The following is a 16,399-nucleotide window of genomic DNA, read 5'->3' on the forward strand; positions in this document are numbered from 1 at the left end:
AGTTAGTGGCAGAGCCAAGGAGAGAACGTACTTGGGACGCTGGATCCAATGCCAATTCCATAATTCCCCGTCACCCGAGAGCAGAACACAATATATAAAACCAATTTATCTTGGATGCCAGTAAAGAGAACTGAGTCGTGCCCGCGCTGAAAGGCAGACCTGCCCACAGAGGTCATCCCGACGCGCACTGAGGACAGGATTATGGGAGTTTCCTCGCTTTCACAGGTCAGACCTGCGGGGGATACTGGCTGCTGACACAGGTGTGTTTTTCTTGATGCTGAAATGAGACTGGTTGTACTTGGTTGTGCTTCAGAGAATGAAACTGGCCTGCCCAGGTTTACTGGAGGGGAAAGAGAAAATAAAAGAACAGGAAAAAAATGCCCCTTTCCCCAAACCTCTTTCAAAATAGTTGATATGTCAGGGAGACATCTTTATAACCATCTGGGAGTTCCCACTGCTATTTCCTTACTTTTTGGACCTTCAGTGGCCAATGACTCCGAAGACCTCTCCAGAGAACAGCAAGGACTCCCGCATCCTCCCCAGGCGACTCTGGCTGGCATCTGCACGGTGCCGACCTGCTCTGGCTGCACTCACAGATTCCTATCCTCTGCTACCAACCCCTGGCTCCTTCAGAGGGTCCACCTGCCTGGAGCCTTTTAAGAAGGTCTTTATTTTTATTATTTTTTAAAACACACTTACCCCTTTGACTAGAGCCCAAGGCTTTGAAGTTAGCAGTTGATAACTGACCTGTAGCTGATGGGCAACCTGGACGCTGGACTGAATTTTCCATTTGGACTACCTCAAAAGCATTATCGTGCTAGTCTCTGGTTCCAGTGGGGACAGGTTTCCTGGAGCATTCGGAATTGGATTCTCTTGGCCTACTGGGCACAAAAAATCCAGCCAAACGAGACCCGGATTCCTGGACTCCTGATTTACAGAAAGTAGAGAGTGGCATATTTGATATCCGTGACCTTCTTTCACATCCACTGATAGCAGAAGTTGCTTGTTTTCCTCTGATCTTATTAGCAAAATTTCCTTTGAATGAACAGAAAGGGAGCAGAGATGATAGTAAGAGACTGAGATAAGCAGCTAACTTTGAAAGCAGCTCCCCAAAAAAATAAACAGGAGTGTCGGCTGAGCAAGATACAGCTTTCTCAGGAATTGCCTTTCTGTTTTTGTTTTTAATTTTCCTCGATAAGTCTGTTGACCAAAATTAGGAAGCTAAGAATTTAATCACCGGTCTCGTAGAGCATATAAATACCAATGTATTGTTCACGTTTTTGGTGTGTGTGAGTTCACGGATAAAAACCTACTAATTACACTTAATTTTATGTTTAGGGATAACATTCACCTCTTCTGTGAATATAATTCATGGCGGGAAACCAGTGAGAATATGTGTTAGTGGTGCCTTAGAAACACATTCTGGAAAGACATAATTGTCGGGCTAAATTGTGATGAAAAGAACTAGTACTTTCCAAACTTTGCTCAATATTAGAATCAACTGGGGAATCTTTAAAAGTACTGATGTGACTGCCACCTCACGTTCTTTTCTGATTCGTAGGCAGGGACCTGAGCATCAGGTTTAGTTAAAGCGCTCTGGCTGGCTAAACGCTAATCTAGTGGAGTGAAAGCTACACCAGAAGTCTGAAGGCCTCAGTTCAAATCTAGTCTCTTTTGTTCACTGACTGTAGAGTCTTGAGCAACTCAGATGACCTCTCTAACCCTTCATTTTTTCTTACCTATAAAACCAGGACATTTATAAAACATTTTCCATCGCTCTCATAGGGATTTTGTGGAATCTAGATGAGATAGTATATAGGAAGTCCCTTTATAAATTATCAAATTCAATGTGAAATAATGCATAACCATGAACTATATTTATATGTCATATATTATATGTACTTAAATTATATATATAGATATGTTCTGGTTCAAGTCTGAAGGCCATCTGCTCTAGAATAATTACTTGGTCAAGGGCAGGAACTCTTTTTGGTCTTCTCAGGTCTTCAACTGATTAGATGAGACCCACCCTTTGGAGGGCAATCTGCTTCACTTAAAGTCCATCAAGTTAAATGTCAATCTCATCCAGTAATAGCCTCATATAAACACCCAGGGCAATGTTAGACTGAATCTCTGGGTCTCCATAGTCCAGCCAAGTTGCCACACAAAATTAATCATTGCAAAATTATCACCATTGTAAACAAGCCGTAATGGAGAGGGTTATAACCACTGAGTTGTAGTCTTGCCCCTCATCTTCGCGTCAACTTTCCTCTAAACACATGTACAGATGCTTCCTGACTTGTGTGGGGTTACATCCCAATAAACCATCATAACCCGGGACATATTTATTGTAATTGCAAAGACAATAACAATCAGGGACAATTCATTTGAAGAGACCAGACTTCAACTGTATGTGACTTTTCCCCTTATTACACCAGAGTTACACCCAGGAAAAAATACTTCAGCTCGATTCAGTGACACACAGACATGCCATATGAGTAGGTGGAATGACCTGAGAAATACCAAGAGGCCCCACCTGACAAAGAGATCTTCCCTTAGGGACATTCCTGGAATTCCCATCCTTAGAGACAAAACCAAAAGAGGCTTCAAAAATGCACAGAAGCGTTAGCATATCGTGGATTAATTTATAAGTTAACTGGAACTGGGATAAAAATAGCTTTTCAAGATGAAAAGTGATTATTCTTTCATATTTGCTCTTGTAAGAATGATTTCCTTTCCCAGACAAAAACATCAGCCCGGCGCGGTTAGCCCACTTCCTTGCCTGAAATCAGGTAGGTCAGGACGTGCTGGCTGTGGCGCTTTATTACCTCGCTCCTGCTGCCTTCTCCCCACTGTCTCCAGGCGGCCTCAGCTGCCTCCCTACAGGACCTACAATAAGCTTGAAAGGGTTCCCTTCATTTTCTTTGTTTAGGGCTCTTTGTTTTTATCAGTTAGAGAAAACATAAAGTTCAGATTTTAACGTAAAGAATGGATACAAATTGCAAATAGGGAGCCTTCAAATGAATTGGTATACAGTAATATTCGCAATTAAAACTCTAACAGGAAGAAGGGTGTTTTTAAAAAAATATATCTTTATTGATTTCAGAGAGAGGAAGGGAGAGGGAGAAACATCAACGATGAGAGAGAATCACTGATCGGCTGCCTCCCGTGGCCCCCTGACTGGGGATGGAGCCTGCAACCCGGGCCTGTGCCCTGACCGGGAATCGAACCGCGATCTCCTGGATCCTAGGTGGATGCTCAACCGCCGAGCCACGCCTGGCTGGGCAAGAAGGGATTTTTTTAAAAAGAATACTTAAATGATGTTATAGGAACATCTGAAACTGCTCTAAAATAAAAATGTTCTATTATTACATTTGAAAATGAAATATTATTTGAAGGTTTCTCTTATATGTGAGCATGCTGTGGTTGACAACCTCTGTCACCTTAGCCCATCCACCATCCTTGCTTCCCAGGGTGGAAAGAAAGGAACCTTTACAATATTCTGAATGCGAGTGAACTGTCCGCAGTGGAACTAGTCACCTCCCAAGTACAGAGTCACACGGCTGGGAGGTGGTGTATCTAAAGTCTGTGTTTTAATCTATTCTATCACACCTCTCCACGCATCTGGTAAAAGAAAACAATATGTATATATAATATTTAAAAAGGAAAAGAGCCCTGGCCAGTTCTGCTCGGTGGTTAGCGGGTCGGCCTGCCGACTGAGGGGCCCCAGGTTCGGTTCCGGCCAAGGGCACGCACCTCGGTTGCAGGCTCGATCCCCGGCCCCAGCCAATCGATGTCTCTCTCTCACATTGATGCTTCCCTCCCTCCCTCCCGCCCTCCTTCCCCCCTTCCCATCCATTCTCTCTGAAAAGCAATGGAAAAAATATCCTCTGGTGAGCGTTAAAAAAATAATAATATAAATTTTAAAATGGGAAGAGAAACAGAAGAAAGAAACTATCAAAGACGTGCTCAAAGAGAGCAGCGCCTTCTCTGGTGGATATACAGGCACACGGCTTACATGTCATTTAGCAACAGCACCCATTATGCTAACTGGGCCGCATCTGAGCGTAAATCTTACGAATCCCAATACCCTTTACTTACCTTTTTCAAGATTAAGGGGTAAATTAAGTATGTAGTTCTCATGTTGAAAGAAACAACTTCTGTTTATCACATCTGAACTGCTTTGGTAACTGTATAAAACTTTTCACTGTTTGTGTATATTTTGTGGTGTCTGCATTACTAGAGACGAGGCATAGGAAGTATTTCTCTAAAATCTCGTAATTTCTTTACTTTTGCGCTTTAAAATAGCAGGTATTTTGTAAAGGCACAAGAGAATAATTTGTCAGTATTATTTTGCTGACTTGACTATATAAAGGGCTATTTAGCTTTTAGCTAATATTTGGAATACATATGGCTAGATATTTAAGGATCCCCCCCCCCCCCCGAACTATATAGAATACAGGGAACCTTGTATTTTATGTTTCCTAAATTTCTGCATTTATTTAAATAAAAATGCCACCAAGCCAAGCAAAACACCAGCTTCGTAAAGTTGAGTTCCAGCAAAAGACCAGGGACCAGCTCCACACATACAAATGAAGGGGCCTGGTGAGCGCGAAGCCTTGTTTTTCCCTGCACGTAGCCACTCATTACGAGCAGCGGCTGTAAGACAAAACCTAAAACTATGCCATGCAGAAACGTAATTAAGATTTCCACTCTCTTCATCTAGGGATGAAAATGTTTGAAAACCCTCACTTGGTTTCCAGCAAGGATGAAATCTCCAATCTCCACATTGACCTACTTACAAATATTCCTGCACATATCCAATTCCCCTCACTCACGTTTTGGTACCAAGTTAAAATACAAACTAGACCCTCATCTCTCATTGTAGATTATAATCCACTTGAAGGCAAAGACCTCTCGCACTGGCTGGGACTCGCCATCTGCACTTACGTAGTAACCAGAAATCGCAATGAAATCCCCTCTGTGAACTGTGGTGGTCATTCTCTAAACGGCCCCAGCTGAATGTAAAACACCTTCATCAAATGACCAAGTGACCAGGGACCAGCTGCTCCCTCTTCCCATCCCAAAAAACCAAAACAAAACACAACAAAACACAATTTGACCCAAAGCTACTCAGTAAGGTTTCACAAGGGGGGGGGATCGCAACCCCAAAGATGATATTGTCGCCCCCAGGGAGAGGGAGAGGCCACTTCTCCAAGGCACCAAGGGTTCTAATCTTTCTCTAGATTCACTGCCCCGTCCAGGGAGAATGACTTGTAAAGGCGCGAGTGAGGAGAGAAGCGTGACCGAGACCGTTCGTAGTGGGGAAGGGGTGGGGTTGACCACAGTTGCTGGCGCCTCCAGGAAAAATATTCGGGAACTGCTACTGCAGGAATTTAGCACTGGTTTCCGACTACCCAGCTGCTGCCGGAATTGGGACCAGGGTTGGGGGGAGTGAAGGGAGGGGAGAGGACACCAGGTGGTAACTCAACCATCAGCAACAATACTCGGAACTGGGACGCTGCTGTGTAACGGTCAGGCTAATCCTGTTCCTTAGAGGAGGTCTCGAGAAGGTCTGTACCATTCCCAGAAATACTTTCATAAGTAACTCTATTCTTTGTTCTCCGAGTCTTCAGCGATTGTCTAAAAGCAGTCCCCACGGTAGGCCTGCCTTAAGCCCTGGGCGCAGCACGACCCGCGGGCCCGTTCCCAGCGTTATCAACAGGTGAGAAAGGGCCGAGTCTCCCGCAGAGACACCCGCCTAGTGGGGCTCGTCTCCCTGGTAAACCTCACCTCTGGGCCTTCACTAGTCTTCTCATCCGAAAAACCGAGTACTCGGTTTCTTTCACTCAATCGTGGAAAGATACGATCCAGTAAAAGTTTCCGTGAAGCCTATGAAATGCGTGTGGTTCTAACTGTACGTCTAAGTACGGCGCTCAACAGGCCAGAATTTTCCCAAGTCGGGTAAGGTCTCTCCTTTCAGGAAAGACTCCTCAAACTATCGGAACATTAAGGAAATTTAAATTAGCGAATATAACACAGTTAGAGCCGTTCACATTTACTTTAGAAGAGGATTCCGGGTAAAGCTACCACACACGCGTGGGATTGTGCACTCACCTGTCTATGGGGTGCAGGTGTCCCCCCAAAATGCAGAGATGCCTTTTTTTCTGAGAGCTCAATTGATGTTTCTTTCTTTTCAGATTTAACCCGTTGGAATTATTCAAAATGTGTATACATTGTTGGGGGGGGCACCTCTATTTTCACTTTGCATCTCTCCCCAAATGACATGCATCCATGAGCAATGGAATCCTTTATTTTATAGATCCTAGTGTTAATTCCTAATTAAAGAGAAACCTGAATACTGATGACACATGACATGAAATAAAGCATGACACAAACTAGGCCCCGGCTCCAGCGGCTCTGTAGTCTGCCCTTAAGGAGATGGAGAGAAGGGGCTGCCACCGGAGTCAGTGACGGGACACCGACATGATTCCTATTTCAGGGACCCGCAGGGCCGCGGGTCTAGATTGCAGCTCTTGCCACTGGCCAGCTCTGCCTGCGTTTCCACGATAGGCCCTGTCTTCACTTTTTAAAATACGAACAGGCTTCTGGTGGGTGGGATCAAATGACTGCCCCTCTCCCTTCACCTGTGAAATTTCAGAGCCTATTTGAAAAGGGCCATTGTTTCCCAGGAATGCCAGGCCCAGTCCAGGAAAGAAAGTCTTCGTTTCAGCAGGAATTTGGAGCCTGCCTGAGAAGGCCGGCCAGTGACTTGGTGAAAACTGGCAATTCATTCAGCTCCTGAGCAGTTACTCTCTCGGCCCCACACTCTTGACTCTCAACTCCTGGGCTTTATGACTAATAGGTTGTTTTTTCTCCCCTTAAATCCCAGGGATGTGCGTCTGTGTGTGTCTGTGTGTGTGTGAAGGTAGAAGGTGGTGTGTGAAGTGCAGCCGAAGGAAGAAGGAAACCTCTTTCCTCTCCTCTCCTCCCCTCCTCTCTCTCCCCTCCTCCTGAGACCAGGGCGCTGTGGCCCAGAGCAGGAGACATAGGTCCCTCTGTTCCCACAGGGGCCCCACATTTACGGTGCTCGAGCCCATTCGTGTGAATAAGCTCCGTGTTTAACAAGCATTTTGCAATGGGTCCCCAGTAAAATGTATTTGTGCAAGAGCAGGGAGCAAAGACACAGCACTTGCATTCAGAGACCTGCACAGAAGGCCCCTGTCTGGGGCACATGAAAAATAATTCCTAGAGTCAGATTTGGACTAGACGCCAAAGGAATACACTGCTCTAAAAAGAAAAAAAAGAAAAAATCCAAAACCTTGATACAGGGAGAGGTCCAGAGGCAAATTTCCTTGTGGGAGCCCGCGGGCCGGCTATGGGCTTGACTGTCTACAGTTCCTACTGACCTACTGCTCAGAACCGCCTGACATTTTCTACAAAACGACCTGGAAAGTTTCCAAAGTATGTTCGTTCTACTGGTAAGGTATTCAAGTACACAGAATCCTTACGAAGAAAGGCTACCTCCACCCGCAAATGTCTCGAAACGACAGCCGGCGTCCAAATGGACTCAAATGTAAACGCTAAAGGCGGCTAACAGTGAGTAACAGAATAGGATCAGGGCACTGGAAGGCGAGCGTTCACCCTTAGGGGCGCTCAGCACCGCGGGAGGTGGAGGCGCCGGCAAAATCACGCAGGACGGTGGACACAGGTCAGGGCCAGGCGAGCGTCTGAATGTGAGCTGGGAAATCTTTTTCCTATGATTCTTGACACATCCCTGATGCAATCTCTCATTTAACAGTAAAGCACCACGAATTTGTGGCGAGCGACCACGTGATTATTTTCCGAGAAGGTTCTAAAATGAGAAAACAGTGGAAACAGGCCGATGGAGGCAAGAGATGGTAGCCGTGCCCTTCCCTCCTCTTCGTCAGATGCTTCCTGCGATCTCGCTGAAAACCCCAAGTTGTAACATTATTAGTCACTGGACGTCAGGGAAGATGAGGCACAAAAGCGAGCTTGTCCTTTGGAGACCTGGTTTTGAATCGGTTACAGACGACAGAAAAATACTCTTTTGTGGCTGCTAAAGTTCAGGAATGAGCTCTGGCAGTCCTCCCCAACTCCCGGAGTCCGCAGCACCGACTTCTAATTGGCAGGCTTCGCTCCAACTCCCACTAGGGCCGGGCGGTGAATGGACTTAGTGAAGGTGTCCTGAGTCATCTGCGGCGTGGCCAGGCCGGGCACGGAGGCCCTTCCTCACGACGCCCCAGCCTGTCACCCAAGGACGAGACAGGCCCGTGTGCTTGCCTGACAACGACACACTCGACAGTTTTATTAAACTGTAGACCCAGAGAAAGGTGTTTTCTTTCCATCTTTACTGTTGAGAGTATTACAGATGTCACCCCTTGTTTTCCCCCTTGCCCCCTACCACCCAGTTCCTGCCCCACCCCAGGCCTTCACCACCCCATTGTCTGTGCCCGTGGGCAACACATATCTGCAGAGAAGTTCTCTGGTCCATCTCTTCCTGCCCCCCCGCCCCCGCCCCCGAGATCCCTCAGTCTGTTCCATGCACCCATGTCTCTGGGTCTATTTAGATTTTAGATTTAAGCATATGAATCTGTCATTCTAAAAGGCTTTTCATTTGTCTGTCAATACTGACCCCTACAGGTCAACCATAACAACAGCATGGGTAGCTGCTCTCCAGGCAAAGGTTCATTCCGTCAAGAACGGGTATGGCCGTTACGTTAAGTTTAAAATACATTAGACCCCAACGCCAATTTATATTTTAAATCTTTAAAATCCCACAAAAATCAACTGGTCTCATAAATACCTGTGTACTCTGATTAAAAGGCAAAGTGATACCTGAATAAATCGATCTCACCTCAGAGCACTGACAGTATTTCCCTCGCTCACCAGGGGCTTCTTTTTAAGTCAATAGTGCAAATGAGTAGTTGTGAAACTTTCTTATTTTTTAGGAATAGATTATGTACTTTTATTCGCATGTTATTAATTCATTGGTTTTTAAAAGACAATATACTCTGGTAATTCCATAAAATACTTTAATCTTTGCAGTATTAAATGTGATAATTCCATACAAATAAACTGGGAAATGTTTCGATATTGCTTAAGCTACATTTACCATTTTCAATTTTCAAGGGAAAACTCCAACTCACATCAGTCAAAAACGAATCAATTCAATAACTAGACTTCCTAGTTTGAGTTATTTTCTTCTAGTTACACTAGATGTTCCAATAAACACCTGAAAACTAGAAACTATTGCAACTCTCTGAATCCAATCTCTTATCCTTCAATCTATGTCCATTACCTTTTACCTCGTTGGTGCCCAAAGTTAACAGCCATCTCTTTACTTACCCTAAGGCCCAATACTTCAAACACTCTCTAGTTAATAACCTCTACTCCTTGACTCTATTCCATTTCATGCAACAAGGCTAACATAACCCTAACCCGACTGACAGAAGGTCTGCCCTCTATAGGCCTACTCTTAAGGAGAGGGACTTTGCAATTTAAGAATATGTCCAAGATCTATAAATCATCCTCAATAAACCAGATAGCACTTCTTGCAAATAATAAGATATGGTTTGTTGGCAAATAACTATTACTTTGAATAATAAGGTTCTAAAATGTGGGATAAAAAAAGAGTTATACAAGAAGTTGATTTAGTCCTAGCCAGAGCAACTGGGCATGAGAAGGATTCAATGACGACTCTGGTTCTGACATGTGGAAGGAAGATTCTTCAAGTTGCTAAGGGCAACCCCCAGCTGAGAGACAACGTGGGAACAAGGACCTCAGTCCTACACCCATAAGGAACTAGCCTCTGCCAATAACCTGAATGAGCTTTTAAGTGTATTTTTCCTAGAGCCTCCCTGTAAGAGCCAACACTTTGATTTTGGCCTCGTGAAATCTGGAGCAGAGAAACTAGCTGAGCCCATCTGGATTTTTGACCTATGAAATTGTGAGATGATAAATTTGTGTTGTTTGAAGCCATTCAGTCTGTCCTGTTTCTTACGGCAGCCTTAGACTGTCTTCCCTTGTGAGTGTTGAGGTGACTCACAGCCACACAAGGACCCAGCTGAGCCTAGCTCAACTGCTGATCCACAGTCGGTTTGATGACTCAAGCCACCCAACCTCTGGGTGGTTTGCTAGGCAGTAATAAGTAATGGGTACAGAAATAAGTGCTGAGAACTGGAGTGGGCTGTGTTAAAAATCTAAAGCAAATGGCACTGTCTCTGAGACTGGAAGAAGGGTGAGGTCTTGAAAAGAGAGGAAATGGTTAGTGAAGGCTGAGAAAGGAGCTGTGTATGATCGAGGCCCACAGGACTAAGGGGAGGTGTTTTCAAGGCAGGAGAAGTCAAGTGTGATGGACAAGGAGATAGAGAAGATGACGTGAACCGAGGGAGAAATAAATGGTGATTAATTTGTGAAGCAACAGCTTGAAGCAATGGGAGTGTATGGGCTCTAGCACCTAGGGGATGCACCTACCTTCAGCACCTTCCCTTTGAGACAGGAGGTAAGGCAGGAATCAACACGGAGGAACCAGCACCTAGGGGATGCACCTACCTTCAGCACCTTCCCTTTGAGACAGGAGGTAAGGCAGGAATCAACACGGAGGAACCAAACCCTAGGAAAGGATTGTCTTGGTCTGTCCCACCTTGAGTGGGCTTCATCTGAAGCTTGAAGAATGTCCATTTTTGACCCATAAGTTTGAAAGCAGCCATTGCTATCATCACCATCATCACCATCACCATCACCAGCATTATCATTTCATGTCTCCCTTGGTGTATTATAAAAGCATCCCTTCCCCCACAAAGAAACATAAACTTAGAGAGGTATTTTATTGACTAAACAACCACAGAAGACATTTCCTTACTTGAGCAGTGCCTTATTTAAACACCGTGCCCCCAAATTATTGCTAGGACCCAGGCACCCTCTTACAATTAAGCCTCAGTAATGTGCATTCCCACTTCACGTAAACACTGGTTAACACAGGGGATGTGCTTGTTCCCTTAGTACTTTGGATTAACATTTTTGAATACTTTTAACTTTTTGGGTTCTGTAAAAGGAACTTTTCTAAGGTATTTTTGGCAGGTGCTTTGGCTGGCTTCACTGGATCCATTCATTAGCACAAGGGAGCTTTTTCCACTGGTCGCAGACTAAGCCTAAGGTGGAACTCACTGGGTAAACATTCCTGTTTACTTGTCATGGTAAATCATTTGATTTATGGTTGAACTAGTTCCCTGTACACAATAGTTTTGTTTGATAAATTAATTAATAAATAACACATAGGGACCAAGATAGACGGTTGGTTCAGGACAATAGAACACTATGAGGTTTTAAATAAAATGAATTATAATTTGTATCGCTATATATTGCAATTAGCATCATCATCACCATCATCATTTCACTTTCATGTGGAATAGAAGTTTCTCCTAGAAAATGAATATGAAAATGTATCACATTTAATAACTATTTTAGTTACACCCTTGTATTGGTCAGGGTTCTCTAGAAAAACAGAACCAATAGGTTGTGTATCATATAAAGAGATTTAAGAAATTTGCTTACCTGATTATGGAGGCTGGCAAATCAAAAACCTGCAGGGTGGGCTGGCTGGCTGGAGACCCAGGAGAGAGCAAGGAAGGCCTTCAGCTGCACCGAAGGGTTGCCAGTTCAATTCCAGGTCAGGGCACCTGCCAAAGTTTCGGGGTCAGTCCCCAGTAGGGGGCATATAGAGGGCAGTCAATCGATGTTTCTCTCTCACATCAATGTTTCTCTCTCCCCCTCTCTCTTTCTTAAAAAAAAAAATCATATTTATTTTTAAAAAAGCAGTCAGGTATATAGGTAGTCCTGGAACACACATTGAAAAACATGGGTTTGGGGTTTAGGAGCTCAAGAGAAAAGAAATGGAGAGAGCAGATAATAGTGGACAAAAAAATACAGCTTGATTCTTGGCTATTTATTTTCCTGATACATACTTTGAACATAAAATAGAAACTGTGCTAAGTGAATATATTAAAGGACACTTGAAATGGGTAAATTAAGATGCAGGTTATTTTTTATTTCATTAGCATTGGCAATGACTTGTGGATATTTAGGAGAACTATTTAATTGGAAATGTCCGGAATAAGATGTTGCTCAGACTCTCCTTGATGTTTACTTAGCAGAAGTAAAGACATTCAATAATTTGCTTACTTGCTCTTCTATTATTAAAATGTTCTTGGGTCTCATGACTGACACTTCCAATTCTAATTCTTTCCGAATGCACCTAATCTGCTGTAAAGAATGAGTGGAGTCAGCTTCCTCTCTGTCCCCATTCTATGAAAGTGGCTGCCAGCAACGTTCTTAAATTGAAACACTTGCTGTGAAAATCTGATGTGATTACTTAATGAGATATGCAAATCCGAACTTGACTGGATGTATCAGATTTAACTTCAAGGTTTAGCTTTCAACAAAATTTAAAAGTTAACAACAACAGTCACAACCCAACATTATTTAATTATGACAAAATTGATCATTCATTATAATAATAGCAGCTAACATTCATTGAGCTCTTACAGGCACTTTACATGTATTATTTCATTAAATCCTCACAGAAATTCTTGAGCTTGATATAATTATTTTACAGGTGAGGTTAAGAGAAGTGAAGTAATTTCTTAACACCATGGAACTAATAATAAGAGTTTTTTCTCACCCATTTATGCATATCTGTAGCTTAGTGTGTATATATGTGTATACACACACACACACACACCCCTCCCTTTCATTTGCTAATCAGTATAGAGTTTCAACAATAAATGTATTACTTTGGAAAAACAGTAATGTATTATTAATTTCAACTAGGCTATAGTTTTGTTTTTTTAAAATGTGAGTTCTTATGGTGCCTAAATCTGAGATATTTGTGGGACAGTAATACATTTGAACATTTTGCTTGGAGGATGCCTTTGAACTATAATAGCTCAACTCATGAATCTTCTCTCAAGTTGAATATAAGACAATTTTATGAATCAGGTTTGAAAGAGAAGTTGGGAATGGGGCAGAAAAATTAGAGAGCAGGTGGAAGACAACGCAAGACTCCGAATTCATACTATGTCTTCCCATGAGCCGATGAACCACTGAAGGTTTCTTCCCACTTGGCTCATTTAACCCGAGAAAGGCTATCAGGATGTCTGAACCTCGACCAACATTGCTAACGGTAGCAAGGTCTGGGTTAACTTGAAAGAAGTTAGTATTAACAAATAATTTACACGCCGTACATTTTAAGGCATTCTAATCAAGTACAGAATTAAGTAATAGTCGCCTTTCTTACTAAGCAAAGAACAGGAAGGAAAAACTTTTCTTCAGGCATGAAAAAAAAAAATTAACCGAGTTTCTTTTAGCCAATAATATATCATGTCAAGGCACAAAGGGAAAAAGAATATAAATAAATATATTATTTATACGTTTTTCCAAGTGTACCTTTTTAGTAGTTAACTTTTTCAAAAAGTAAAAAAATAATTATACTTTCTAAATATTATTATAATGAAAACTATTACTACTGTCTTAAAGTACTATTATTCATTTTTGCATGTCCACATTTTGAATATATTTTGGTAAATTTAATTTACCAAAGCATATACATACAGCTAATCAATTTTAATTAATTGACATTACATTTAATTGATATTAACATTAATTTTCAAAATCCAAAAAATTTGATTGTTTAGAGGTTACTAATTTGTGGACTCTTCGACGCTTCCATTTCTTTCTGTTATATCAGGTGCCTGCTGGTAATTTTACTAAAAAAAGTGAAGTTAGGCACAATAGCATTGAACCTAGTATTTTCTTTCCCCAAAATGGCACACTGGGAGATGAACGAGAATGAAAATGACACGGGTTTCACATTCATCCGAGTTGACCAATAATCAGAAAGACCCAGCTCTTGCTCAAGAATAAAGAGTGCTAGATAGAGAGTAATTCACGTTCCAACCAAAATCGTTATAAATTTTGGAACCTGCAGGTAAAGGGTTTGAGGCTGAAAGAATTAAAAAAAAAACTCTTGTTAATAATAAATACTATACGAGGCCTTTCTAAACAGTTTTTCAGTAGAAAATTATGAATAATGTAACAAGGTGTTAGTGGAATGAGAGAAATGCTAGAACGTGTCATATATAGAAGGAGAGCGCTGACCTCTGTATAGTTCCCTGTGTGCTCTGGGCTCTGCCGGAGACCTGCATTCACTGGGCAGCTGCAGCCTCTTACCAGGTCCCGTACCAGGTACTCCGGAGAGACAGGAAAGAAGCCGTTGCTGCCCCCTGGGCCTCTGACCTGGTCTAGGAGCCAGCAAACATTTTTTCTGGAGGCCCTGACTTGTGGTTTGTGCCCACAAGGACCATGTGGAGCCTCAGGCTCTGGAATTTTGAAACCAAACATTGACAAGCGGCTTGAGTTTGGTTTAAGTTTGGATGCTGAAGGGATCTTAAGAGCTCAGCAAATACGGATGTGTGTAGCTTTCTTTAGCTTTTTCCATTTGCAAAAATGTTCTGATGGGAGAAAGGAAAACATTGCATCAGTTGGTGCTTAAGTAAATAGAAGTAAATGAGAAATTTCTAGAAATGGAAGAGCTGACACTGAAACATGTCCAGGTTTGTGCCTCTTGCTGGCTTTGGTCTTGATGTTTTCAGATCTCTTTTGAACAAATTATCAAGGCTAGGAATGCACAGAGGCGGCCCTCGCCAGCCTCAGGCCTGCCCCTGCTGTGGGCCTGTGGGACACTTGGGGAGCAATCTCAGGAAGGGACACACTGCTCTTTTAGCCACAGGTACACAGGTAACGAATTCACATGTGATTCAGAATCACAGCGGGCCTCATGCTGAAGTAATAGCATAGACATTCAGTAGCTGATTAAAAATTTAAAAAAATAGTAAGTAAATCAAATAAGAGATGAGCTAGTCAGAAGGGTAGAGCACATGATGGGAATGAAGAATAAAAGCAGGCCCTTCTTATGATTAAACGTTCACCCTCCTATCATTCTACCCGTCTAAAAAACACACAGCACACGACACCCCCTCCTCAGCTCCCGAGGGCCCACTGCCAGCAGCAGCCCCTTGCCTGGGACAAGCTTGCCATCTAGTGGCCGTGACCGATAGAGCACGGGGCTGCCTTCGGCGCGGACACACCCCTGCACACACGTGCGCACACGCAGACACACGTGCACACGCACACACATGCATACACGCACGCACACAGGCACACACGCGCACACACACACATACACACATGCACACACGCTTGCTCAGCGGCCGGCCAGGAGAAACACGGGGGTGTCCCGAGACCCCGCGGCACCGCTGCGCGCCCGTGTATTTGGGCGCCTGTCGTGAAAGGAAATCAAGAGCCGAGGGACCAAGAGGAGCTTGGGGCAGAAAGAGGGGCGCGGAAACTCGGGTTTCCTCGGACGGGGGAGCAGCTTAGCGGCAGTTACATTTTGATTGGAATGAAAGCGAATCCTGATACATAACGGCTTGTGTTTTTTACTTGTTCTTCATGCTCAAGCGAGGCTATGTTTTCAGTTGATGCTTAGAGAGGGGGAGGGGGGAGGGGCGCCCGCCGGCTGCTCCCACCTACCCCGGCTCTGGCCTGCGTGACCACGCGCGGGAGGCCGGGCCTGTCCCCGCTCGCCCGGTGCTCGGCCGGGGCGGGCCCGCGCGACTGCTCGGCGCCCGGAGACGCGGCCCGACGGCGCCCCCGACCCCGCCGGCGGGCCCGAGCGCAGCGGGAGGGGCGCCGCCGGCTCCCCGGCCCCCGGGACCCCGCGGCGCCGTCCGGCGCAGGCCCAGCCCCGGCTCTGCCCGTCACGGGCAGCGTTTCCGAAGCCTCCGCGCAGCGACGCGCGCCCCCCCGCCGGGAAAAGGGGGCGCACCGCCCCCGGGGGCCGCGGGCGGCTGAGCCACGCGTACGGCTTATCAGGACTTTCCCGCGAGGCCGCCAGCTCTGTGACACGAACCCTGGTCGGAGCGCCGGGTCCCGGGGACGAAACGCGCGCCTGGGCCCCGCCTCCGCCCCCTCGGGCTGCGCCCCGACCCGGGCGGCGGGCGCGCCGCGGACACGCGCCGGGAAGGCGCCCCGCCGGCACTGCGCAGGCGCACGCCCCGGCCGCTCCCCGCTCGCACATGCGCAGCGCAGACTCCTGCCGCCCGTCCTCAGCTCCACGCGCAAAACTTTTTTTACTCTAATACCTTCAGCAGCGGCCTGGAGTTTTAACCGCGCTACTTCCCACTCGCTGCAGAACCTCGCCCCTCAGTCCCGGGAACCCGCCTCCACGGAGGTGTCGCTCCAGCGGGGCGCAGGTCTCGCGCGAAGGCGACCACCTCTCGCGGTGTTTCCGTGTTACCAGAATCCTCAGCGCGAGGCG

The 16,399-nt window shown here is 45.1% G+C and overlaps 1 long non-coding RNA gene across 1 annotated transcript in view; it reads right to left on the bottom strand.

Annotated features, from left to right (window-relative positions):
* LOC308548562 overlaps positions 1 to 16,366 on the bottom strand; it is a 42,788-nt gene extending 26,422 nt beyond the window's left edge. Inside the window, exons 1-2 of the long non-coding RNA XR_013997632.1 lie at positions 16,224 to 16,366; positions 11,578 to 11,702 (exon numbers count right to left, since the gene is read on the bottom strand). This is a non-coding gene — a long non-coding RNA (uncharacterized lncRNA). The remainder of the gene's footprint in view (positions 1 to 11,577; positions 11,703 to 16,223) is intronic.
* Between the last annotated feature and the right edge of the window lie 33 nt (positions 16,367 to 16,399).

Source organism: Miniopterus schreibersii, assembly GCF_964146895.1.
Source record: "Miniopterus schreibersii genome assembly, chromosome: 19".
Classification (NCBI taxonomy): Eukaryota; Metazoa; Chordata; class Mammalia; order Chiroptera; family Miniopteridae; genus Miniopterus; species Miniopterus schreibersii.